This window comes from Psammomys obesus, unplaced genomic scaffold (assembly GCF_907164565.1).
Source record: "Psammomys obesus unplaced genomic scaffold, mPsaObe1.curated_primary_1811, whole genome shotgun sequence".
In the NCBI taxonomy this organism is placed as follows: Eukaryota; Metazoa; Chordata; class Mammalia; order Rodentia; family Muridae; genus Psammomys; species Psammomys obesus.
This window is the reverse complement of record NW_026592118.1, coordinates 41,647,744-41,673,090: the sequence shown is the minus strand read 5'-3', so window position 1 is coordinate 41,673,090 and position 25,347 is coordinate 41,647,744. Positions and strand designations below refer to the sequence as shown.

The 25,347-nt window shown below is 38.6% G+C and overlaps 1 protein-coding gene across 1 annotated transcript in view; it reads left to right on the top strand.

Annotated features, from left to right (window-relative positions):
- Nucleotides 1-205: 205 nt before the first annotated feature.
- Tfec (transcription factor EC) overlaps nucleotides 206-25,347 on the top strand; it is a 67,687-nt gene continuing 42,545 nt past the window's right edge. The window contains exon 1 of the mRNA XM_055612545.1: nucleotides 206-291. The gene's annotated coding sequence lies outside the window, so the exon portion shown is untranslated. The remainder of the gene's footprint in view (nucleotides 292-25,347) is intronic.

Sequence of the window (25,347 nt, the reverse complement as noted above, 5' to 3'; positions counted from 1 at the left end):
GGTTTTGCTGGAATGCCCTCTCTCAACTTAGTAGCATATTTCTGATAAAGAAAGGAAGTCGCCTCCACGTGAAACTGCTGTGTCATTTCTTCTTCCTCAACTGAAATTCCAACCAGAGTTCAGGAAATGCCCTAATGAGTGACTTCTCTTTTCTCCTTCCTCCACTAACTGGATTCCAAACAGTTCTAACCATGCATTACTGGTGAACAGATCCCTGGCTTTTGTGCTGGTGTGATGGGACGAGGGACTGTTATTTGGAGCTGTTTGTCGTGGTGAATCCAATCACTGCTGGTAGGTAACCAAACTGGATGGTTAATTTTCTGTACTTCAAACAAATATGAAAACAAGTTCAATCAATACCTGTTTTACTTTGATATGCGTAGCTCCCTTGTAATTATTGGTTTCATCTTGTGTGATAACCAGGTATCAGGATGTTCGCACAGGCAAATTATGATTTGCTCTAATGTAGATGAAATATCACTGGAATGCTATTAGTGTCTTATTTTAATCAAGATGTAGAAATCACTGTTTTAGTTTATAATAACCAAGGGAATTTGTTTTCCAGGTTAATATTCTCAGATATTTATTAAATTGAAATATCACTTAACATTTTATTGTATCATATGCTGTTTTATGAGTAAATGTTCATGTCCATTTACATTTTAGCAATGTCTATTTTAATGGTTTTTAAAGGGAAGACTATATAAGTTTTGTTTATAGCAGCAATTAACCCCAGACAGGATTTTAGCACGTGTTCTTTTCCCAAGGCTAGACTATGCTATTCTTTTTGTACACATATAAATCTAATTATTTTGGTGAGGAGACTTCAAGTACACTAAACCAGTAACTTTTAAAGCAATAAATTTAAATTGAAACAAATAAGAATTACTATTATGTCTTAACAATTAGGGCGGGGTTATTTTTCTATATTTGCACAAACATGAATACAGAAGTGTAACATAGGTATATGTATAGGCCTTATTTGTTTCTCTGATTATTCCATATTGTCAATGCTATCTCAGGGATTTCATTATCAATAGACATTTGAGAACAATAATGAGCCTGAGGCAATATTTAATTTTGCTTGAGTAGTTCATTGGTAATTTATTTACTAGACACTTCATTTAGTGACAAAGAGCTTGCAATGGCCTTGACAATTTTTTTTCGGTGCTCAGAGGCTATGTCAGCAAAGCAAGCTGAAACAGAATGGAGAGTTCAGCAAGATCATGAGAGAAGGCTGCTTCACTTGGATCTTACCTGAAACTGATTGTGGCTAGACCCTTTCAAGCAGCTTTTGAATTAAATCTTCCCCATGTTTGGTGGAAGCAACCTTAAATAGGTCAGACTTGAGGTTTACACTTGAGTGTGTAAAGAAACTTTTAAAGCCACGAACTCAGAGGAATACATATACTATCCATTGTCTCTTTCCTGGGTTTTGATTTTTACTTTCTCATCTTTGGTTTTCTTGAGAGGCAGCAGTATAGTATAGCAGATGAGTACATTTTTGCTGAACTGAAACTTAGAACTGATGTCAAAAGCAAAACAAGATTTTTAGAAATTGGCTCTATTTAGTGTCTTAGACCTGAGTATTTAAATTCTAGCTAGCCAAGATACTTGCAAGATGTTTGTGTATAGTGCCAAACTATCACAAGCACACTTTTTAGGAATTGTGGTGATTTGCACAGCAGAGGTAGAGAATGATTTAAATAACAGAGCAGAGCAAAACAATCAAACAAACAAACAAACAAAAACCCCAGTGGCTTGAACAGTCAGAAAGGCTAAAGGACGGAAAGGCAAAGACGGAAAGAACAGACTGTCCTTACACAGTGGTTGCAACACACGGATGAAAGCTGCTTCGAATGGAGTCATGTAAATACTGACGGAATGCCTGTGCAAATCCTGGAAGTTCATCATTTCCACCTGTGTACAACTAAAGCCATCTCAAGTCAATCCTGCCAAGTTCTCAGGGAGATCTTACAGTTAAAAACAACCAAGACAACGCCAGGTTACGGAATGTAGTGTTGGCAAATCCAGAAAAGGGCAAAGTTTACAAACAAATTGCTGTTGTCACCTTGATGTTTGCAAATGTCCTGTTGCTAATGAATACCTGTTTGGCAACAAAGCAGCTGTAGACAGTAAAATATGTTGTTACTCAGGTTTCACGGGTAGTATCTATGATGACCTAACAGAGGAGACATAAGTCAGTAAGTATGGCTGAGGAACAAAAAACAATAAAACCAATGAAGACAAGATAAAAGTAGATTTGTGGGAGAGAGAGAGGAGAAAGTGAGAGCATGAACGAGAAATGAATCTACGAAACTTTTATTGGCACAGTGGTGAATTACAAGCTAGTAGTCAGTGGAGGTGGGTGGCAGGTGTGTGGAGATGTCTTAGCATTTGGCTGATCTCCCCGGCCCCGGCTTGTGAGTATAGTTGAGAGCTGGTCTTGTGATTCTGTGAAATTAGATTCTTTGGGACATGGGAAGTCCTGGCCATTTCAGACTAAAACAGGAGAATTACAGAATGGAGGCAATTTAGATTATAAAGTAAAACAATAGGGAAAGGCAAGTATTGGAAAGGTGAAAGGGTTATGCAGTTTCCTTTAGAGACCAGGGTTAAAAATAGACTTGCTGTTTGGCATGGGGGCAAATGCTTGTGACCCTGGCATGTGAGTGGCAGAGGTGGGAAGATCATGAGTTCAGATTCCAGGTCAACGTGGGAAAATCGTGAGTCCCCGTCCTCAGGGGGAAAACTCTTGGACAGAAAGCCCTGGTTACTGATTTTTTAAGATTGCTCCCAGAGAAAACAGCAGATTGAGCCCTGTAACCTTAAAGAGCCATTAGTTTCACTTTTTTTTTTTTAATTTGTTCAGGATTAAAAGAAAAGGTGAGAATTTGATGTAAAAGTTTCACATGATGTACATTAACGAGACTAGAGGTGAGGTAATAAAAGGCATTCCAGGAGATAGAGGTGGTCCTCCCGTCGAATTCCAATATTCTCATGTCCATTTCTGACTTACCTTGAAGGTTTTTTTTTTTTCAATCACGTCTTATGTTTATTGAAACATTCTTTAGCCCGCCTAATGAAGACATTATGTTTATGTTCTAGCTGCTTCCGTTAGACCAGACACTTCTGCCCAGCCTTTGACTTCCTCCATTATTTTTTTTTCTTATGCAAGCATGTTTCTAGTGCTTAGAAGACTGTGTGCGTGTGGATAAATATTTGGTTTTCTTAGTACTCAGACCCAAATAAGAACGGGAGCCAGGATTTTCTACAGAATTAGGTATTGGCTTTCCTGTCTGATGTATGTTTGAGCATCTTTACACAATAGATCAGGACCTGAAATACTGGAGATGGCTATGGGTGGCATACAGTTCTCTTTGCTTAGAGGTTCTACAGATGCAGATGTTTTTGGAACTACTGGACCACATCTTGCCAACAGATGGTAGACGGCAATTTAACGCCTAGATTTTAAACTTTAAATCTAGATTTCTCCTTAATAAATTTTAGAGAACAGGCGTTTGGCCCTTTGACCATCCCCTTGGATGTTTCTCTCTAATTTGAAAAATTCACCTTTCTTCTTCTACAATTACAATTTGCAGGTAATTTTCTGGCAAGGGATGATTTATTCTTTCTATTAAAATTGTACTTACCTACACATATAGACGTTTTAAATTTTTTTTTTTCAACTAGGATCATACAAGCCTTTTACATTTTTCTCAATATTCTCAAGTTATAAGCATCAGTCTCTCTTTTCTTCTTCTTTTTAACTGAAAACAACCATTGCTTTTGTGCCTTTGAGAATTTCTTGTGAAAAGTGCCTTATAAAATGTTTGGGAAGTCTTGGACATACCTACTCTTACACTGAGTAGAAAAAGCCAGCAGATGAGTCTGCGCAAAGTGTTTACAATGACACCATCCTCTAAAGAAGTTGGAGACCATGCCATTCAAGCTAAGTTAACATCTGCAAATTTAGTTAAGTTGAAGGTATATAGATAAGTAGCTAGATTCTAGAATGCTGCTAGAATGGTCTTATCTGCCAATAATCAATTCAGGACAAGTGCTTTATTAAAAGTGTAGATGAATTTCCTGTCAGTATGGAAGTATGAGAAGATCATAAAAATATGAAGGCTAAAGTGTATCTTGAAAACTGATTGTTTTCTAGATAGACAAACAATAAAAGAAAAGTTTTAAACCAAAACTTTACATATGCAAAACATGACACACAGTTTCCTTTAGAGCTTGGGGCCATTGTGAGGACTAGCAGGAAGGAAATGTGGAGAGATAAGGTGGAGACAGACCTTGAAAAGCTCTGGTAATTTTAAACTTGGATGATCTTGATGAGGGAAGTAGCTTAATCTGATCATGCATTAGCATCAGTATCTCCATGACCTCTCTGGCTCTAGATATCTAGAGAGATTAGAAGCTAAAAGACTGGCTGGCTTGTTTATGGAGCTATACTATGCCTGCTTTAACCCATTTGGAGGCCCAGTGCAGAGAGGGAGAAATGAACATGACTTTTCTTCCTTAACCAAGAAAGTCTTTCTAATTCACATCTGCTTGCAAGGGAAAAGGTAGTTTCTTCCATTGAAGTGTCACTGGGCATATTAATCACGTAAGTGAATGTTCTATGCCCAAGCAGTGTATGGTCAAAACAAAATGAACTCCATGGTATTTCTTGTAGATGTTTTGTCTCATATTGCTATGCTAGGGTAGAGTTTTGTTTGTCTTTGTGCTTTCGTCTTACTGGTGCTTGGCTTGTATGTTACAGTTTCTGGTTTCATGTTTTTACAGTGTGCGTGCATGCGTTTGTATGAGCACAGTGTTTCTTGTGTCTTTTTCTTTCCTTTTTTTAATTCTGTAATTTTTTTCCATGGAAGTCTGTGCTCTAAAAAAAGAGAGAAAAAAAGGGGATGGAGTTGGATAAGTGGGTCTATGGAAAGGTGGGTAGGCTCTGGGAGGAATTAAGGAAGGGCAAACCAGAATATGCTAATTGAAAAAATCTTTTTTCAAAAAAAGTTTAGAAAAACTATGATGAGTGGTATCTCTGGGCCATATTTTGCAAAGATGTGTGTTGTTGGCAATCAGAGAGCACATTGCTGAGCACATGAGAGACCCCACCTCAGTAGAGGATTGAAAGTGTTATGCGGTGACAGTTCCTAGAGCAGGAAGTCATTTATGTTGACAATGATTATCTCTCCAACAAGTTCTTCCAGCAAACACATGATTCAGTGATTTCTCTGTGGTTGCCTGGTGTGGAATCGGTGGAACACACAGTGAAATAGGAAGTCAGATCATCAGCATTTTTAGTTAGTTACTCATTTCCCATGTGACTTTGAGTAAGTCTCTTTTGGAAAGCATTAGAATTAACGCCTAGTGTGGAGAGTGGAATTCTGGGCCCCAGCATGAGGGTAAAGGATGAGGAACCTGGTTGGGCTTAAATTTCACTCTAGTGCCTGAGGATGTCTTTGAATTTCTTAGGAGGTAAGACTTGCACTGGACATAGGAGCTCTGAGACTGGAAATCTAACTCGGAGTATAGAAGGAGGGCCTTGTGCTGACTTCTTATGAAGTCTCAATTCCACGTTTCTGACAGGTTTCACAGCATGCAGCTGAACAATGAGCTTCTACCCACAATGCCCCGTATCTACCCACCCCACATTGTCTCTTATCAGAGCAGTTCTCTTAGAGAACTCTGCTTTGTGATAGAACGTTCAGAGCACAACCAAGTGGAGAATGACGTAGCCATGCATAGCTTGTGAGGGAAGAATCTATTTGCTTTTTCTCCAGAAGTTATTACATTTTCCCCTATTCTCTAGAAGGTATTGCCAGTTCATTTACATGCCGCTGGCTGTACTAAGATGCCTTGGTCCCACTAAGCTCAGCCAATGAGATGCATGGCAATGCTTTTGTCAATTTTCATAAAGATGAAGCAAATTGTCACAGCAACACAAATACATTTTTTCAAGAAAAGGAAATAAAATATTTAATTTGCTTTGTAAAGTAAGTAGGTAAGTTAATATTAACTCTTTTAGTGGAAAAGCAAAGAGTGATCCTCTTGTTTTGAGTTCTAACTATTCCTGCCTGAGCAGCAGTCCTGTTTGATGAATTTTAACACATGCCTAAATCATTTGTATTTGGTGAAATCTCCTTCCTCATTCCCCACCTCTTCTCCCCTGCCTTATCTTCCCTCTTCTCTCTTCCATCTCTCCCCTTGGTTACCTCTTTTTTTCTCCTCTCTCTCTCTTTCTCTCTTATCTATCTATCTATCTATCTATCTATCTATCTATCTATCTATCTATCTATCTATCTACTTACTTACTTACTTATTTATTTATCTAGCTATTTATTTATTTATTTTTGTTTGTTTTTTAAGACAGAGTTTCTCCATGTAACAGCCCTGGATGTGTGAACTGTCTTTGTTGTTGTTTTTTTTTTTTTTCATGAACTTATTTCTTTTTAATTTTAATTATAATTTTTTTTTTAAATTTTATTTTTCTTTTTAGTTACATTTTGTTAACTCTGTGTCCCAGCTGTATCCCGCTCCCTCATTCCCTCCCCAACCCCACACTCCCTCCCTGGTCTCCTCCCTGCCCCTTTCCAAGTCCACTGATAGGGGAAGACCTCCTCCCCTTTCATTTGACCCTGTTTTTTCAGGTATCTTCAGGGCTGGCTGCAAAGTCCTCCTCTGTGGCCTAACAGACTGCTTCTCCCCTGGCGGGGGGGGGGGGGGTTCAAACAGCCTGCCCTTGAGATCCTGCTAGAAATAGTCCATGTGGAAGTTAGTATGATATGGAAAGGATAGGAGCTCTACAAGGACCAAATATATCCGGGCACAGGGTCTTCTCTGAGACTGACACTCAACCAAGGACCATCTATGGATATAACCTAGAACTTCTGCTCAGATGTGGCCCGTGGTAGCTCAATGAACTGTCTTTGTAGACCAAGCTGTCCTTGAACTCAGGAACTCTCAGAGATCTGCCTGCCTCTGCCTTCCAAATTTTGGGATTAAAGGCGTATGCCACCAGCCCCCCGCTCTTCTCATCTCTTTCTACAGCTGCATTTTTCTTAGGGGATAACAGGAAGCACTGATTATGTACTGATTATACACTCTTTATGTACTAAAGGTTTTCCATGAGCTGACACATTTGAGTGTGACAGAACTCTTGAACCAAGAGGTGCTATCACTATTTCTCCAAAGAAAAGAATGATGATTTTGAAGGCTAGTTGACTTTTCCACAATAGGTGACCAGTGGACTAGGACAGGAATGGATCTCTGTCTGCATGGTGCTTAAACTTTTCATTTGTTGGAGACATGCCCTCATCTTTTTAGCAGAAAGGGGGAAAGAGTTCACGTGTGGAGCGGGGAAGACCCATCAGAATCTGTGCTATGCTAACAGTGTTTCCTAGGCTCCACACGAGGATAACGAGGCCTCTAACTGTATTCAATTTGCAAAAATAGCAGATGCGGAGGTAACAAGGGACCAGAAAAGATGTCTGCGTTTCATGAAAGAAAGGGGCAAAGTGAAGAGACTCATTAATGTCGAAGCAGTAGATGGATAACCAGTGACAAATATCAAGTAGATTTGCTTCAGTTTGGGCAGAGAAAGGTCATTGATTATTTTTGGTTAAACTGGTTCACTGAGGCCAGGTCTCCACTAAAAAAGGGAATTAATTGCTTCCATTTCCCACTAATTGCCTCAACATTTCCCTTTGCTTTGTCATTGGAGATTTGGTCAGAGAGGAGAAAAGTCAAAAGTCAGAGTTTGATGGAATCTACATAAAAAGGGAATCTGAGGAGACCAAATTATGGCATTTGGTGTAATAATGATAATGATATTTAGCATTTTCCCTGGGAGTGCTGTGGATTTTTAGAGCCCTTTTCAATCTTTAATCAGACCATAGGGCACATTTAAAAGAGTTCACTGTTTTTATTTCCATCTAGAGGATAAGGCATCACAGAAAGAGGGACTGACCCGGGGCAAGTCTCCTGAGATGTTAATCCTGTACATGAGATCATACCCTCCAATGTTGAGTTCTAGCAGGAAGCCCAGGCTCTGCCTCTCAGCGGCACAGTTCATTCCTGCTCCTTCAGTCTTTAGGATTTTTTGCACACTGCTGTTGGAGAGATGTCTCTAGTGAGGACTGAAAAATCACCCATGAAAGCAGTATGAAATGATTTTGATACTGTAAACATCTTAATCTGCTGCCTGTTCGTGCTGGGGTTACCATAATGTAACAAGGACTTGAACCTCATGCTTGCTTCATAAGTCAGTCTTTAAAATCCTTTACAGCAACAAGTCCTTTGGAAACTGTGAGTTTTGTCAGACAAATACTTATTGTTTTGGAGTCTAATGTGGCAATTTAGAAGCCTACCACAGAGGGCCTCTGAAAGACTCTCCTGATTGAGGTATGGAGCAGAGGCTGAGACTCAGAGCCAAACTTTGCGAAGAGGGCATGGAATTTTATGAAAGGAGGGGGAGATAGAAAGGACAGGAGCTCCAAAAGAAGTCCAACAGAGCCAAAAACAAAACAAAACGAAACAACAACAACAGAAAAAAAAAAAAAAAACCCAAAAAACAAAAACCAAAAAAACAAAGCACAACTGAGCCCTGGGACCCTGCAAAGACTGATACCCCAATCAAGGACAACGCATGAAGAGGACCTAAAACCCCGGCTCAGATGTAGCCCACGGCATCTCAGTCTCCAAGTGGGTTCCCTCCATGTGGGTTCCCTAGCAAGGGGAGCAGGGACTTTCTCTGGCATAAACTCAGTGACAGGCTCTCTGATCACCTCCCCCTGGGAGGGGTAGCCTTCCCAGGTCACAGAGGAAGACAATGCAGCCAGTCCTGATGAGACCTGATAGGCTAGGGTCAAAGAGAAGGGGAGGAGGTCTTCCCCTATCAGTGGACTGGGAGACGGGCCTAGGGCCTAGGGGGAATAGAGGGAGGGATGGTGGGATTAGGAGGAGACGAGGGAGGGGGCCACAGCTAGGATACAAAGTGAATAAATTGTAATAAATGATAACAAAAAGTACAGAGTTCTGCAGATGCTGGGTTCCTGTAAGAGCATTCTGGCGTCTGTGGTTTGCTCGCAGTTCCTACTGAGTGAGACATGTCTCTTCAGGAAGTTTCAAACCTGCTGTGGCAACCTCTTTCTCTGCTGGGTAACCGGAAAAGCAAGCTATTGTGTTGTGCATTCTTAGAAATCTGCGTTAGGAGGAGCATAGGGTTTAAAGCAAGATGGTTAAATTTCCAAACTGCCTCTGTTCTAATCAGCTGTTTGATCCCAGGCAGATTATTTGATCTATAGAATTCTGCTTCTTCATCTGTAAACTTGATCTATCTACTAGGACTTCTATAGCTGTTAAATGAGAAGCCAAGGACAATGCTCATTAATTAATGCCTGCACAGAAGAGCGGTCTTGCAGTTCTGGCCATTATGCTTTTTAGTGCTATTATTAGGTATTGGAAATGTATTGAATGATTAACTATTGATGGGACTAGACTTAAACAGAGTATGCTGTGTGGTCCACTACTCAACAAAATACTTATGGCTTTCAATATTACGGTGCTCTTGAGCTGTGGTCCGCAAGCTTTCACCCAATATTGGAGATGATTTTCCAGACAAAGTAATTCCGATTGGAAAAGCCTGGAACTCATGTTGTTGTATTATATTCATTGTGCACTTAAGTATACATGTATACTGCTAGGACATGTCTGGTTCAAATCCACAAGGCTTGCCCTTTAAATGTAGAGTCAGGCTGGCTGCATTGATTCGAAAAGTGCAACCGACCACAGCTTTGTAAACGCCAGAGTACATTTCCACCTTGGCGCTTGTCAGTGAGCAGTTGAGTCACTTTGACCTCCATTTTCAAATGTAGCAAGGACATATTTTTATGTCTTCTCAAAAGAGCCTGCTCATGTTGAAAATGAAAGGGAACTGGGAATACTAGCATCACTTTTGCCTCCCCCTCCATGGGATGCTCCTTGGTGTTTCATCTGGTGAAGTATGACGAGTGTGTGCCTTCGTTTGAACACATGCATTAGCCTCCTAATGGAGAAACACGGTCCTCTGGGCCCCCGTGAGGTCCTGAGTTCTCGTCTCCTGCTCCTACGCCTTGCCTTCTCTCCATAGCTCTCAGACAGGCCGTGAGTCTTTTCTCCTCTTAGTGGAAGTTGTGGGCTCACTCCAGTGTGAGCCTGTCACACTTGCAGCTCGCACCTTTTTGAACTTGTAATTCCTAAACAATGCAATGTAATAAAACTCTCTATAACCAGAGCACACCTCGGGAGCGGCAGACCCTGAGATTGTATACACGGGAAACCTGCTTTGACTGTTTTGATTAACTTGCCGGCTCAAGTCAGTCAAAATGTAATCACCACTGAAGGCAACGGTTTTGACAGATTTTTTTTGGCCTGCTGATTGCCGATTTGGTTGGCTTGCCTGTCAGGTTGAAGTGGTCAGATTGACTGGAGACATTCGAACAGATAAATTTGACTCAGGAGGACGTGGGTGGCTGTATACCAGAATCTACTTTAAATAACTTTATTCAAAATCTGCACTTATTTCCCTGGGCCCAGGGAGAGAAGTTGGAAAGTGACAGCGTTTGACTTCCTAGACTGAGACGTCTCAGTGATAGCTAGAGTTGGCAATGTATTTATAGGCTACAACACAATCACATTTTCTTGATGTACATACAGTTCAATAAGGCTGAAACTTTATTCCAACTTTGGAGCATCCTAAGAAAGCCTCATCTCAGCTGTCTTTCTGAAGCCTTGATGATAGACATATGACAGTGTCTTCTTAGATATCTTGTAACCAATTTAATTAGTAATGTTTTTATTGTAAACAGAGTTGACGTTGCCAGTAGTGACAGTCCTTCTAGAGAGAATTTATGAGAGAAAACAAAAACAAAACACTGAATAGAAATTTTTATGAGAGGCAAGAAAATTTGGCTGAACTTACTATTTGAGCTAGTTTTAAAGGAAGCCATTTTAGGTATCAATTATAATGTCCCTTCAGAAACTTGATTTGGTAATGAACTTCCAAACTTGGGCAAGACAAAAATAACACTGTAAAAATGGAAAGAATGATTTATACGTATATTATGGTCTTGGATTTTTATGGAGAAGACATAATGAGGTTATTGTCTGCTCTAAGCATATTTTTATAAAGTCTGGTTTATGTTGGTTGAGTAGCCTAATGTATTTACATTGAGAATCTGAAGATCCTGTTATTGTTAGGAAGAATTATTTATGTGCTGTTCCCTAACTCCCCCCAGATTCTTACTTTTCATGTGAAAATGTTTTGTAAATGTTCAGGATTTAGATGTTATCTCATGTACCACAAAGAAAAATAAATTCAACGGTAAGTTTAGATAAAAGTTAGGGGCAGAAAGTTTGCAAAGACTTTAAAATAATGACACATTTCTTCAGATAGCCTAACACTCATATTTTCTCTATGTTAGAGTCACTTAATCTACCATGCTAATTTTTTTAAATTTGTGATTGATCAAGGGACAGGAAGCTTACATTGGCTTTACTTTATGTTTTCTGGTCATATTATGAGTAATTGTTCTTAGCAATAAAGCATTTGACTAGAGTGAAAGAGACAGCTATATAAAATTTCTTACTATAAAGCATGCTATCAGGAGGCATTGGGCTATGTATTTAAATATCACATGTTCTTAACAAACTGTAGCATCAATATTCAGATTGTTTCAGTAAGCATCTTGATAATTCACATCATTTACACTTTTAAGACTATTTTAGTAATCTGTATAAATAAATTGTACACATTTACCTTACAGAAAATAACTCAGGGGGGGGGTGAATTTTGAAATAGTCCCTCTTTAGCATTAGAAATTTTCATGAAGATACTTGTTAAATGACTGGGAGAGGGGCATGGTAGGAGAAGAGGGAGGGAGATTTAGGGAGGGGACAGGAGAGGAGGCTACAGCTGGGATACAAAGTGAATAAATTGTAAAAAATAAAAATAAATAAATAAAAAGGAAAATGTTAACAAGTAAACAAGATTAAGCAAAGTGTTCAATAATGACTATTAGTTGGGAGCAAGGATGGTTTGGATGGTTTTGGCTGCTTGCTTTGTTCTATCATATACTTCCACATTTTAACCTTTTGTGTTGAGCACAGTGAGTAATGATTTTCAGTTCACTGGCTGGGTGTGATGGTCAGATGAAAAAGGTAGACAGAACAACAAGAAATACATTTTTAAAGCAAATGGTATGTATGTACCTAATTAAAGTATTATTATTAAGACTATGAATGTAATTTTTAACTTAGAAGTTAAAAAGACTGAGGAACGTAGACTTGGTTGGCTTTTAAGTCTGTAATCTTTATCTCTCTGCACCTTAACTAATTAATTGAAATACAAATAAACAATGATAGTTAGAAGAGATTTGAGGTCAGAAAAGGGATTAATCAGTGGACTTAAAGTTCTTTATGAATAAATAATATTGAATAAGAATTGGCTGCAGTGCTACTTGGTTGGTATCCTATAATCTTGTAGCCACACATTAAAACATTCAGTTTGTATGCTAAAGAACACTCATATATACCGAGCCTCTGATGGAAAGTGAAGTTACCAGTGGTGGAAATATTGATACATTAAGTCATCTGTTTACTATATCACTATTTTTGCTGTGCTCATGGGAAGAGGTAATATTTAATTATACTAAAATGTCTATCACTTTGCCATTCTTTCATTTTTCTTTTTATTTGTTCATAATTTATTCATTATATATCCCAATTGAAGCCCCCTCCCTCGACCCCTCCCAGTCTTCCCCTTCCTCTCTCTTTCCTCCTATCCCCTTCCTCTCGTCCACTGAAAGGAAGACTTTTCCACTATTTCCATCTGCCCATAGCTGGTCAAGTTTCATCAGGACTGCCTGGATCCCCTTCCTCTGTGACCTGGTAAGGCCACATCGTCAGGGGCAAGTAATCAAAGAGCAGGCAACAGAGTTCATGACAGAGGCAGCCCCTGTTCCCCTTACTCAGGAATCCACATGGAGCCTGAGCTGCCAATTGGCTACAACTGAGCAGGGGGTCTAGGTCCTCTCCAAGCATGGTCCTTGGTTGGTGCATCAGTCTCTGCAGGACCCCCTGGGCTCAGAATTTTTAGCTTTGTTGATCTCCTTGTGGGGCTCCTTTCCCCTCCATGTCCTTCCATCCCCACTCTTATTCTTCCATGAGACTCCGTGCCCTCTGCCCAAAGTTTGGCTGTGAGTCTCAGCATCTACTTTGATTCCTTGTTGGGTGGAGTCTTTCAGAGGACCCTCTAGAGTAGGCTCCCATCTTATTTCCTCTCTTTCACTGCTTCCAGTGTCTATCCTGTTCGCCATTCTGAATGAGATTTAAGCATCCTCTGTGGGGCCCTCCTTAGTGTTTAGCTTTTTTAGGTCTGCAGATTTTGGTATGTTTATCCTATATTACATGGCTAATATATGCTTATAAGTAGTTTATACTATGTGTGTCTTTCTATTTCTGGGTTACCTCACTCAGGATGATCTTTTCTAGTTCCATCCATTTGCCTGCAGATTTTATGATTTCCTAATAGCTGAGTCATTTTCTGCAGCCAGTTTGCCATTCTAAAGTACCCAACAAGTCACAACAACAAAGTCAGAACCATGTTTGCCACTGAAACTTTGAGGAAGCATGGTTGATAGACAAGCTTACTTCTTTTACTGTAGAGTATGTGCTGTGATGAACAAAATGGCCAGAGGGAGGTTGTTATTAGGCTGAGCATCTCTTTTAATAGTGAGCAATTTCAGGAAAAGGTGCAAGCCTTTAAAGATATATCAGGGTGATTTATTTTGATTCTGAAAAGTGTGCTCAGAAGGGCTCTAATACCCTTGGCTAGACCTCCTAATTCAGCCTGCAGTTCTTTGATCTCTTCCATTCTGGGTATTCTCTTTGGTCTTGTAGAGTCCTTGGATCCTCTATGATGTTCACACTTGGTCTGCCTCTTACTCTCTTTCATATCCAGCCTTTCCTAATTAGAGTTGCATGCCTTGTCACTTTCTTCCTATATTGGCCTAGTTCATCCATGGCCAGTGTAGTCCCAAGCTGCTGCTGTATAGACAGACAGTCCTATGCCAATCTGTGATTACCATTCCACAGGTTTGAGCTGGGCCTTCTCTTCCACCTGGTGGCACCCATCTTCCATCCCACTGGGCAGAATTCTTATAATCAGCTTCTCTCATACTGCTTCAGACTTCCTTAGCCCTCTCTCCATTAGGAGGAGATGAATTTGCAAATGGCAGTATTGAAATAATCCAACACAACAAAAGATTGCCAGCCCCTTCTCAGAAACCTGAAATGTTAGATTCTTTTTTTCTAGAAAGAGAGTATTTCTGATAAAACTTATGTCTTTGCTTTGGGCTAACACACGTTTTCAGCCAGCTACCTAATCAACAGGGTCTCCTCCGTGTGTTTAATAACTGATTACCTTCTGCATATAAGCACTGTAATGTCTCTTTCTATGAGCACACATGTGAACATATGTGTGTGTGTGTGTGTGTGTGTGTACACATACCTCTATTCCCTCTAGAGCCACCGAAGTGACTGAAATCTGCAAAATTTATTATCTTGTTTATGTTAGGTGTCTCCCAACCCCCAGCATACACACATGAACTTAAGAAAATAAGAGAACTTTAGAACGTGAGCACAACATGAGCACAACCTCTGACATTTTCCTTGGAAACCACAGAATGGCATCACCTATGCAAACAGTGGCAGCTTGGTGTTGAGTGCAGTCTACTTCACAAATCACTGCACTTTTGATGCTATCTCACACAGAGATCTGGCACAGAGAAGCTCACTTGGAAGGCATTCACATGTAGCTGGCTTTTCAAACTGCATTATCAGATGAGCTTCTCCATGGAGCTCGTGGGGAGAGAGGAGTCAATGCCCCATCTAAGCCACAAGATCTCCTTGTTCAAAGTTCACTGTCCCGGCAGGCTGCTTTCCATTCTCTGTCCATACCTGCAAAGTGTTCTCCTGAGAATCCCCAGGGCCCACTTATTTCCAGGTCTGCTAACAGCATCTTCTCCACATTCTCTGTGGCATTTGACTTTGTGGAACGCTCTTTTCCTCAAAATGACATACATTGACCCCATGATCTTACACTGTCCTCATTTCTTGGTACGCTTGTGAGATTCTTTGTTTCTCCCACCCCTTAGTGTTCCTCAGAATTCTGAATGCTCTGTCCTTCTGATGTTTGTTCTTCTGGATGAACTCATTTAAAAAAAAAAAAAAAAAAAAGGATTCAGTGACTTCTCCCAAGTCCATCCTTCCACCTAACTCTGCGCTTCGGCTGAGCATGACCTCCTTCTGAGATGTTCCTCCCACTCAGATTTCATTAAGCCAATGCTGACTTCATTGTCTTTTCTTCAAAATACACTGTCTGTTAGTTGACTTCTACACCTCTTCTCATTCTGTATCACAGAATCATATGAGACTATTTCCTTATCACCTGTGTAAGTTCATCAGAGCTATAAATACTGTTAATAAGTACTGTGTAGGTTTTATGAGTATCACTTGGCTTCTATTTTACCACCACAAAATCTATTGTCTTTGTTTGGGCTCTCTCTTCTACTCTCCTAAGTTACTAAGCAACTTGATTTGGTCCAAGGATGCTCTTTTAATAATTTAGTCTCCATGTCATTGCTGGAGGGATATTTCTGAATAGACTGTGACTCTGTCTTCCTTAAGTTCCCCAGTAGTTTAATAGGGCTTTAAGAATAAAGCTTAGATTTTCACCTCTTTATCCATTGTCTCACTTTCTATGATTTTTTAAAAATGTATATTTTGTTGAGGTCATAGTGAGAAGGAGGGGAGGGAGCTGGAGGTAGGAGATAGATAGATAGCAATAGAGATAGATAGATAGATAGATAGATAGAGAGAGAGAGAGAGAGAGAGAGAGAGAGAGACTGCATTTTACCAGAATAATTTCTGCTATAGGAACATGTTGGTAATAACAAGAGGTTAATTGGTGGCATTGTATTTGGGGAACTGTTCCCTCAGAAATCCCATAGTCTCAGCATTTCTAGTCTGGCTGTTTTTTAAGCAGTCTCTGGCAAAATCCATGTCACTAGAATGAGAAAAATAAAACACAGAATTAATTTAGAAATATATCTTAGTTCTCTTCTCATTGCTGCTATAACAATTTTGCTAAAATTTTACTAGTTTGAAATCAGGACAGAAATGCATTGTCTTGGAATCTGGTGGGGAGAGTCCTCCTAACACCGCCCTGGGTTACACTCAGAGCTTAACTGAGGCTTAGTCCCTTTCCAGCGGTCCTTTCTAGGGAGTTCCTGTTACCTGTCTTTCCCAACTTTTTTGGTTTAGTTTCCTGCACCATGCTGCCTTTAGCTCTCATTGCTCTTCCTGTCTGATTATCCTGTCTCCTTCTTGTAGGTCCCTAAGGGTTACACTGGACCAAGGTTCTAGCTCTTAGAACCTTTATTACATCTACAGAGTTCCTGTTTAATTGAAATTTACAAATCCCGCTTCCTTCCTTTGTTTTGGATTAAGATGTTGTATCTTTGATAGGGGAGGTATTATTTTATACTAAAAAAAACCCCACAAACATTACTGGAAAGGGTTAAAAATATCTTTCCAATAGTTTGTTTGCTCCTTTTGTCATCATACAAAGATGTTTTTTCTCTATTTTTTAGTTGGTTTCTTTTCTTTTCTCAAAAAAAAAAAAATGGAAAAGGGACCCTGAGTCTGAAACTCTACTAGAAAATTCTCTGAACATTCCAAATTACAGCATCCTTTAGGAAGGTTTATTTTATTTCTCTACATTAAGTGATACAGAAGAAAGATTTAGTAGACATCCTTTCTGTATAGATTTGAAAATATTTTATTAGAGGGAGGAGGGAGGAGAGTGTACAGCAGAGGACAATTTTGTGGAGCTGTGTAAGCTTTCCGCTATGGAATCATAGGCAAGCCTTCAAGCCTCCTCACCAGGCTGCATTTGAGAACCCTCCTTATGGGAAATGTGGAGACAGTCACTTGAAGGGTTGGCCTGTATGGTTTAGCTTGTGACTCACTGTTTTGTTTTCACATTCAAGGCTTTCAGCCAGTACAGCAGCTTCTTTGATTTTTTCCCAGTGGATTAATATTACTTGAATATATACTTTTTCTATCCATAAAAACTTAAAACAGATCCATTCCCTTGATTCTAAAGAAACATTGTTCTTTAGTTACAAGGGGAGGTGGATCTTTGGCAATTGTATAACTGAAGGTTATTCCTAAGGTGGCACAATACTCAAGGACTTTGATATTGCAGATATTTTAATAACAGGTGCTTGTGAGACATAGAAAGCAAAAATCCTATCATCTATACTATTTAAGTAAAACAAAGACAAAATCAGTTTTACCCTCTTCTCATAAATGCTAGCAATCTCTATAAAAATTGAGTGATGGAAATGTACTTATGAACGGAGCCAGTGTCTGCAGTTTGTCAATCAAAATGAATAATCTCAAAGTCTCATTTTCAATTAGATTATTTTAATATTTAACAACCTAAAATGCCCCAATCATATTCTTTAGAAAATTGTTAGACTAGAATACTGCAGTTCTAATGATGACATTTTATTATGATAGAAATGACTTCATTAATTGATGATAATCTATCAACCCATAAAGTAGATAAAAGATATAAAAAATTGGCCGTCAAAAAGAGTTTAGAGACATTTTAATTGTTTAGGATTCTTTTCTGAAGAGTAAACCTTTATATGACATTTGAGGTCTTAGGAAAGTGTAAAAAGTTCATATATGTACGAATACCTATATTCATATATATTAATTCCAACCACATTAAATAGCCTATGAATTTCTTTTATAAAGTTCAAATAAATTGACATTATATTGGTATCATCCCAAATGCAAACACCAGGACATAAAATCTGATAAATGTTATACATGTGGGACAGAGTGATGAAAGACATTTCAAAAACAGTGAGTTTTGGATTTTTATCACAAACATTCTCTTTTGTGACTTTAGATCTATTTTAAAACACGGGGAATTTTTTAAAAAGTGCATTGGTAACTTTCCAAAAATATTTGAAACATGACCTTTTAAAGAAGCCAGTACTGTTTCCCATTTATTCTCTACACCATTGAAAGAACATTTGCTACTTCATAATGAAAATAATATCAAAAGGTCACTGGGGATGAAAAATAGTACAGTCAAGAATTTCAGGAGAGTTTTGCTTTAACTGATGAGTGAATAAGAAATACAGAGTATTATTTGAACATATTTGTTGACAACTCTTAATAAATATTAGTATTTAAGGTCTTGTGATATCAGATAAATCCTCTCTCCCCTCATCCTCTTGTTTCCAAGATTCCACAGGTTCTCAATGTTAAACAAATAAAACTAAAATAACTGAAGAGTCAAATCTAGGGGGCACATATAGGACAGAACATGCTGTCCTTATGGGCTTGGGTTACCTTACATATATTGTTGTTTGTTTTTTTTTAAATTCCATCCTTTTCTCTAAAAAACTCATAATTGATTTTTTTTTTTTACAGAGGAATTGTATTCCATTGTGTGTACCCACCACCTCTTTATTATCCATGTATTATTTTGTGAACATGCAGGCTGGTTCAGCCTCCTCGTTATTGTGAATAGAACAACAGTGGGCCTAAATATGCAAGCATACACATTCATAGGGTGGAGTAGCCTTTGCCCAGGAGTGTGTATCTGGGTCATGTGGTACTTATCTTTTTATTTTTATTTTTTGAGAAACATCCAAAATGTACTAATTTGTACTCCCACTAATAGCATGTAATAGTTTCCCTTCCTTACATCCACACCAGCAGTAGTTATTGGTAATTCTTCATGGTAGCCATTCTGATGGGATGACATGGACTTTTTTAATGGTTTCTTAATAGATATAGATATCAAACATGCTCTTAAGTCTTCCATCACTGTTTGTATTTCTTCTTTTGAGAACATGCCATTTAGTTGTGTAGCTGATTTTCCTTTTCCTCTATTGTTTGAAAATTTCCCTAATAAGGAGAACAGGGACTGTCTCTAATATGAACTCAGTGGCTGACTCTTGGGTAGCTTTACCAGCCCCCAGAGAAAGACAATGCAGCCAGTCCTGATGAGACCTGATAGGCTAGGGTCAGATGGAAGGGGAGGAGGGCCTACCCTATCAGTGGATGAGGGGAGGGCCATGGGAGGAGATGAGGGAGGGAGGATGGTGTTGAGAGGGAATGAAGAAGGGGGCTGGAATAAAAAGTGAATAAATTGTAATAAATAAATAAATAGATAAATAAATAAATAAATAGAATTTCATGCAAGACTGTGATATTAATTGTTTAAATTCACCGCTTTTCCCTCCCTTCCAGGTTGTCCCTATCCACTTCCTGCTTTTCCCTCTGAACTTGATAATGTACTCTCTTTTTTTAACCCACCAAGTCCACTTAGTGCTACAACATGTTCACAGGTGTTGACTACATACTGGAGCACAGGTGACCTCGCAGGGGCTCTGTCCATGTTACCCTCCTCCTGAACCTGCAGCCATCAACTGCCAATACTTGATTATTTAGGAGTGTTTGTCTTTTTCTTCTTGTTACCTAGAGCACTTGAAGGCACACAGTCATGTGTATAAGTGCTTGAAGAAGAGAGACCAGATTAAACGTATCAACTGCTGTGCCCAGCCAAAATATCTACTGGACCCAGGACTGCATGCATTTGCTAAAATAGAAGAAACTACCTTTCATTTGATTGCCTTGCTCATACTTTATCTAGGACTCCATGCTTGATTTTATGGCCTCTTTTGGTTTCATAGAACTTGTCACATCTAATTATAATTATATGTTTAAATACTGATCTCTCAGAATGTCATCTATTCGAAGAATGCATTGTGTCTGACATGTATTAGGCATACAAAGATATTTGTAGAGTTGAGCCGAGGGTTGTATATCATTGATTGGTCAACCGCTCAGTGTTCATGGAGTGTGTCCTGGTCTCCAGCTCTAGCATGTGGTTTGTTGACAGTGTGTGTAGTGCTTTGAAACCCAGGTCAAGAGGTTAATGTCTGATATGTTTTCAGATCCTTGTTTATGACTCACAAATGTTCATTTCAGCCTAATTTTTAGAGTAGGTCAAATTAAACAACCACTTCCTGATACATATATGTATATATATATATGTATATATATGTATATATATATATATATATGTATGAAATGATAATTTGGTTGAAGAATTCATATAAATAAAAGCAATAAGCACATGTGTAAGAGGAGCCAGATGGCGTTAAAAAGAAAGCCAGACATCATTGAATCTTGCTGAATGCAAACATTTTATTGAACTAGCAAAATTCTCCTTGATAATATTCATGTCTTGTCAAAGTGATTTAAGTGTAGATTTTCCTTTAAAGACACATCAGTGGAATTATCCAAATTCAAATGATTGAGACTGAAGGAATATGTTACAATCACATTTTACATCATTATTCGTTAAACGACTCTGGATTATATAATACTCAACTGAAATATGCTGACAGTTATTCAGAAACCCAAGTAAAACTTTTGATGAACTGAGTCCTACTTTAGTTCAGTTAGTTACATCTCAATCAGACAGGCTCTGCTGTATAATTTTAGGTTTAGTCAGGATGAGATTTATGGGCGTATCATATTCACAGGCTGCTATGAGGAGAGTAAGATTTGAAGAAATGAGTTATTAATCTTCACTGCAGAACATTAAGAAATGTCATGTGGCTATTATGAGTTGGTACCTAGGAGGTAGTGGATTCATAAGCTCCCCAAAATAGACTTCCTTTTATATACCTCTGATATCTGAGACATAACTAATAGTTACCTATTATTCATTTGTGAAGTCCAAATGTTTCACTTCATTTGTTATGTCCAATTGGAGTATAAAATTAACAAAATTTCTTTGTGGCTGTCATGTTGCAGTGACCATGGCTGTCTATTATCCTGCCTAATGCTTGTTTCCATGTTCACGTGTAATTGGTGATTGTGAATGAGCTTTGCTAGCTAGTACCAAGAAATACATATTTAATGTGTTAGTGTATTTTGTTTTACTTCATTAGTGATCTTTTTAGGTATGTGCTTGTGTGGTCTCCAGGTGGATGGTGAGGCTTGGGTCATAGCTTTGGTTTCTGGAGAGGAATAACTTTCTCTTGGGACTGATTTTTGTTTGTTTGTTTGTTTGTTGCTGTTTTTAAAGAAAACACTTAAATGTTTGCTTACTGGATATTGAAGTAGCCGCGAGTTTTCCCCAGTTCTCCCTACTTTCTGTCTATAAAAATATAACTTGTTAAAGAAGCAAAAATAACTGTAATCCTACTTAAATTTAAATTATATTTAAAATAATTTAGAATATTCATAGCAAGATTTAAATACAAGTAGATGGCATCACAGAATTAAAAAAATCTCTGGGTCTGCACACAGGGCACTCCAAAGTTGGTTGGTTTTGACATAAACACCTGCTTGTTTCTTAAATTTCCTTGTAGGAAAAAAACAAAGCAAAACAAATAAAAACTGATGTTTACCTAATGGGTTCTACAATCCATGAGAAAGTTAGGTCAGTAGGGTATGGAACTGCACAAGGAATAAATTGATGAGTAATTTGAAAACTGTTGTTTTCAGGTGAAAACATGTTAAAATTCATTATTCCACGTGGTAACGAGAGAGCCCTGCTACAAGCCGTGACTGTATGTCTTACCCCTGTTTTTCAGAAGCTCTTCTAGTGTCTACAAGATTTTAAACCCAAATGCAATTAGCCACCCAAGAGCATGCACTAAGTTTTACTTCATTTTTAAGTTAATTTTTGATGATCTGCATTCTTGAACCCTTAAAAGACTGATCCAAAAGACAAGATTTAATATCAGGTATCACATACCCTAAAACTGTTGTTTACTGCTGTTTCAACTTTTATTATTAGCTAATACTAATTAATATAATGTAATGTAATATAATGTAATATAATATATAATATAATATAATAATATAATGTAAGATAATATAATGCAATATAATATAACATAATATAATGTAATAATAATATAATATAATATAATGTAATGTAATGTAATATAATATAGCATAATATAATGTAATGAAATGTAATATAATGTAATAATATAATATGATATGATATGATATGATATAATATAATATAATTAATATAAATAATATAATATAATAATATAAAATAATATAAAATAATATAACACAGCACATTGCCTACATGGTGTTCTGATGCATCTCCATCAGTGATCTTGGAAATAAGAATCCTTGTGCTAAAGTCTGCACTAAAACAGACAGGAAAAGGAAAACAGATTCTTTGTACTAGTGATTTGATCCACAGCTTTAACAGTGGATTCGTTTCCTTCCTCTGTCATTTCCACCTGCTTCTGTCTCAGGATTTTGACATTTTCTTTTTGAATATGAATTCAGTGCTTTATTATCAGCTTGGAAGACTAATCACTCATCGTTACGGAATATCCTTCTTTCTCTTTTTATGTGTGTTTGTTTTTCTTTCTTTGTTTCTTTTCTTTCTCTTTTGTGCATGAGTGTGGTATGACATCTTCACGTGGGAGAAGACAGAGGCCAGAGGCCGAAATCAGGTTCCTTCCTGTTCTACCTGTGCTTTTCTCCCTTAGACAACGTCTCTTCCTAAATCTGGAGCTAGCAGCCACCAAACCCTCGCAATCCTCTGAGCACTACTGTCCATATCAGAGCTACAGGGTACCTGGACAAGCTCTAGCTCTTCGGTGGTGCTGGCATCAGATACTTACACGTGGCAACTCTTACAACTTACAACTCTTACCCTCTGAACCGTTCCCTAGTGCCTGGATCTCACTATTACTGATAACTCTGAGCTCTGCTCTATCTGAAATTATTATAGGTGTTCTTGTATTGGGAGAGACTAGTGTTCATATGATATTTTTTACATTTATTTACTTATAATCCATGTTCACTTCAATATCTAAAACAAATTACCTTTTCTTGATATTTTTATTAAAGAAAGATTATGTATATATTTACTTTGAAATCCTAATACAATTAAATCATTTACCCATTTCCTTTCTTACTGTAAATCCCTCCTTATGGCTCCCTTACTCTCTTTCAAACTTATAATCTCTTTTTTTGTTGTTCTCCTTTCCTCTTTCTCTCTCCCACCCTCTCTCGCTCTGTGTTTGTGTGTGTGTGTGTTTTCCTAAAATAGAACTACAACCTGCTCAGTCTGTACAGTATTACCTGTATGTATGTTTTCAGGGCTGACATCTGGTATTGCATAAACAATTACTGAACTAACTCTTTCCTGGGGAAAAGGACTTATGCTCTCAGCAGTCCTTAGTTACCTGCAGTTCCAGTTCCATGTCAAGTGCTGAAGCCTCCCCGGCTTTCCCCTTCCACATTAGCACGTCCACTGGTGTCCCCACTCAGGTCAAGTTTTCAGCCGTGTTGTTAAGACTTCATGGGTGAAGCTTCTCTGACATTCTTAGGAGACAATCTTTCAGCCATCTCCATGTTCTTCTTGGTCTTGAAGTCTTTCCGTCACTCTTCCATGATGGTTTGTGAGCCTTAGTTGCACGAATTGTGTTGTAGGATGTGATAGGACTGGGCTCTACAACTCTGCATTTTGACTGCTTGTGGTTTTCCATAATGGCTTCCATCTGTTGCAAAGAGAAGTTTCCTTGATGAAGGGTGAGGACTATCCTCATCTGTCTGGACCCTGGAGAAGGATGTGCAGAGGCTGGATATGGTGTGATGGGGTCTGAATATTGGTGGATGCCTATAAGTTGGTAGAGACTAAGAGAGGGTGGCTAGAAGAGACTGGGGTACTGGATCTAGAATGTGTGGAATGAAAGTGCAGATAGACCCTGCAAAAAGATGCCTCATATTTCCTGGATGAAGAGCTTGCTCTTGACATTTTATTTATTAATGTATACAACTCATTTCTAACAAGTGAAGTGTATTCTTGAATTAATTCTTATGATGTTTGCAACCCTTTTATCTGATGGCTGTCGTTTCATTGTTATTATTATTATTATTATTATTATTATTATTATTATTATTATTATTATTATTATTATTACTTCTTAGACCTTTTCAGTCTTTGGGATCTTTAACTGAACAGTTTAAAATTTTTTGTTTCTGTTTCATGTGTATGTGTGTTTATATGTGCACTGTGTGTGTGTGTGTGTGTGTGTGTGTGTGTGCGCAATGACTGTGGCTGCCAAAAGAAGGCATGAGATCTCCACGAACTGAATGAAGCCTCAGACATTTGTAGGCTGAAACATGCATGCAGCTTAATGGATCCTCAGTGTTTTGGGAGAGCAGTGCTCTTCACAGCTGACACATCCCTGCAGCCCCTAGAGCACTTTAAATAATGTTATTCTCTCACTGTCTTTGCACATGCTTTATACGCTTTAGTAGATACTCTGTGCTTCTCAAAGAACATTCACGGAGAGTCCATCTGTATTTTTTAATTTAAATTTACTTTTTATAATTTATTCACTTTACATCCCGATTGTAGCCCCTCCCTTGTCTCCTCCCAGTCCTACCCTCCTTCTCTCCTCCCCACTATCTTTCTCCCTTAGTCCTCAGAAAGGGGGAGCCCTCCTCCCCTACCATCTGACCACAGCCCATCAAGCCTGCATCCTTTTCCTCTGTGCAAGCCTCCTCCTCACACCCCACAAAGAGGCAGAAGTGATCAAAGAGCTGACAACAGAGTCCATGTCAGAGACAGCCCTTGCTCCACTTACTAGAGAACCCACATGGAGACTGAGCTCCCTATTGGCTGCATCTGAGCAGGGGGTTTAGATCCTCTCCATGCATGGTTCTTGGTTGGTACATCAGTCTCTACAGGTCTCCCTGGGCCAAGATTTGTTGGCTCTGTTTGTCTTTTTATGGAGCTCCTTCCCCTCTAGGTTCCTCTTTCCCCACTCTTCTGTAAGACTTCCTGCACTCTGCCCAAAAATTAGCTGTAAATCTTAACATCTGCTTCAATCCCCTGCTGAGTAAAGTCTTTCAGGGGACAGTTGTATTAGGCTTCTGTCCTGTTCCCTGTCTTTAACTGCTTCAGGTGTCTATTCTATTTGCCCTTCTAAATGAAAATTAAGCATCCTCTCTAGGTTCTCCTTGTTATTTAGTTTCTTTAGGTCTGTGGATTGTAGTATAGCTATCCTATATTGTATGGCAAATATCCACTTATAAGTGAGTATATACCACAGGTGTCTTTCTGGGTCTGGTTATCTCACTCAGAATGATCTTTTCTAGTTCTATCCATTTGCCTGCAAATTTCATGATATCCTTGTTTTAATAGCTGAG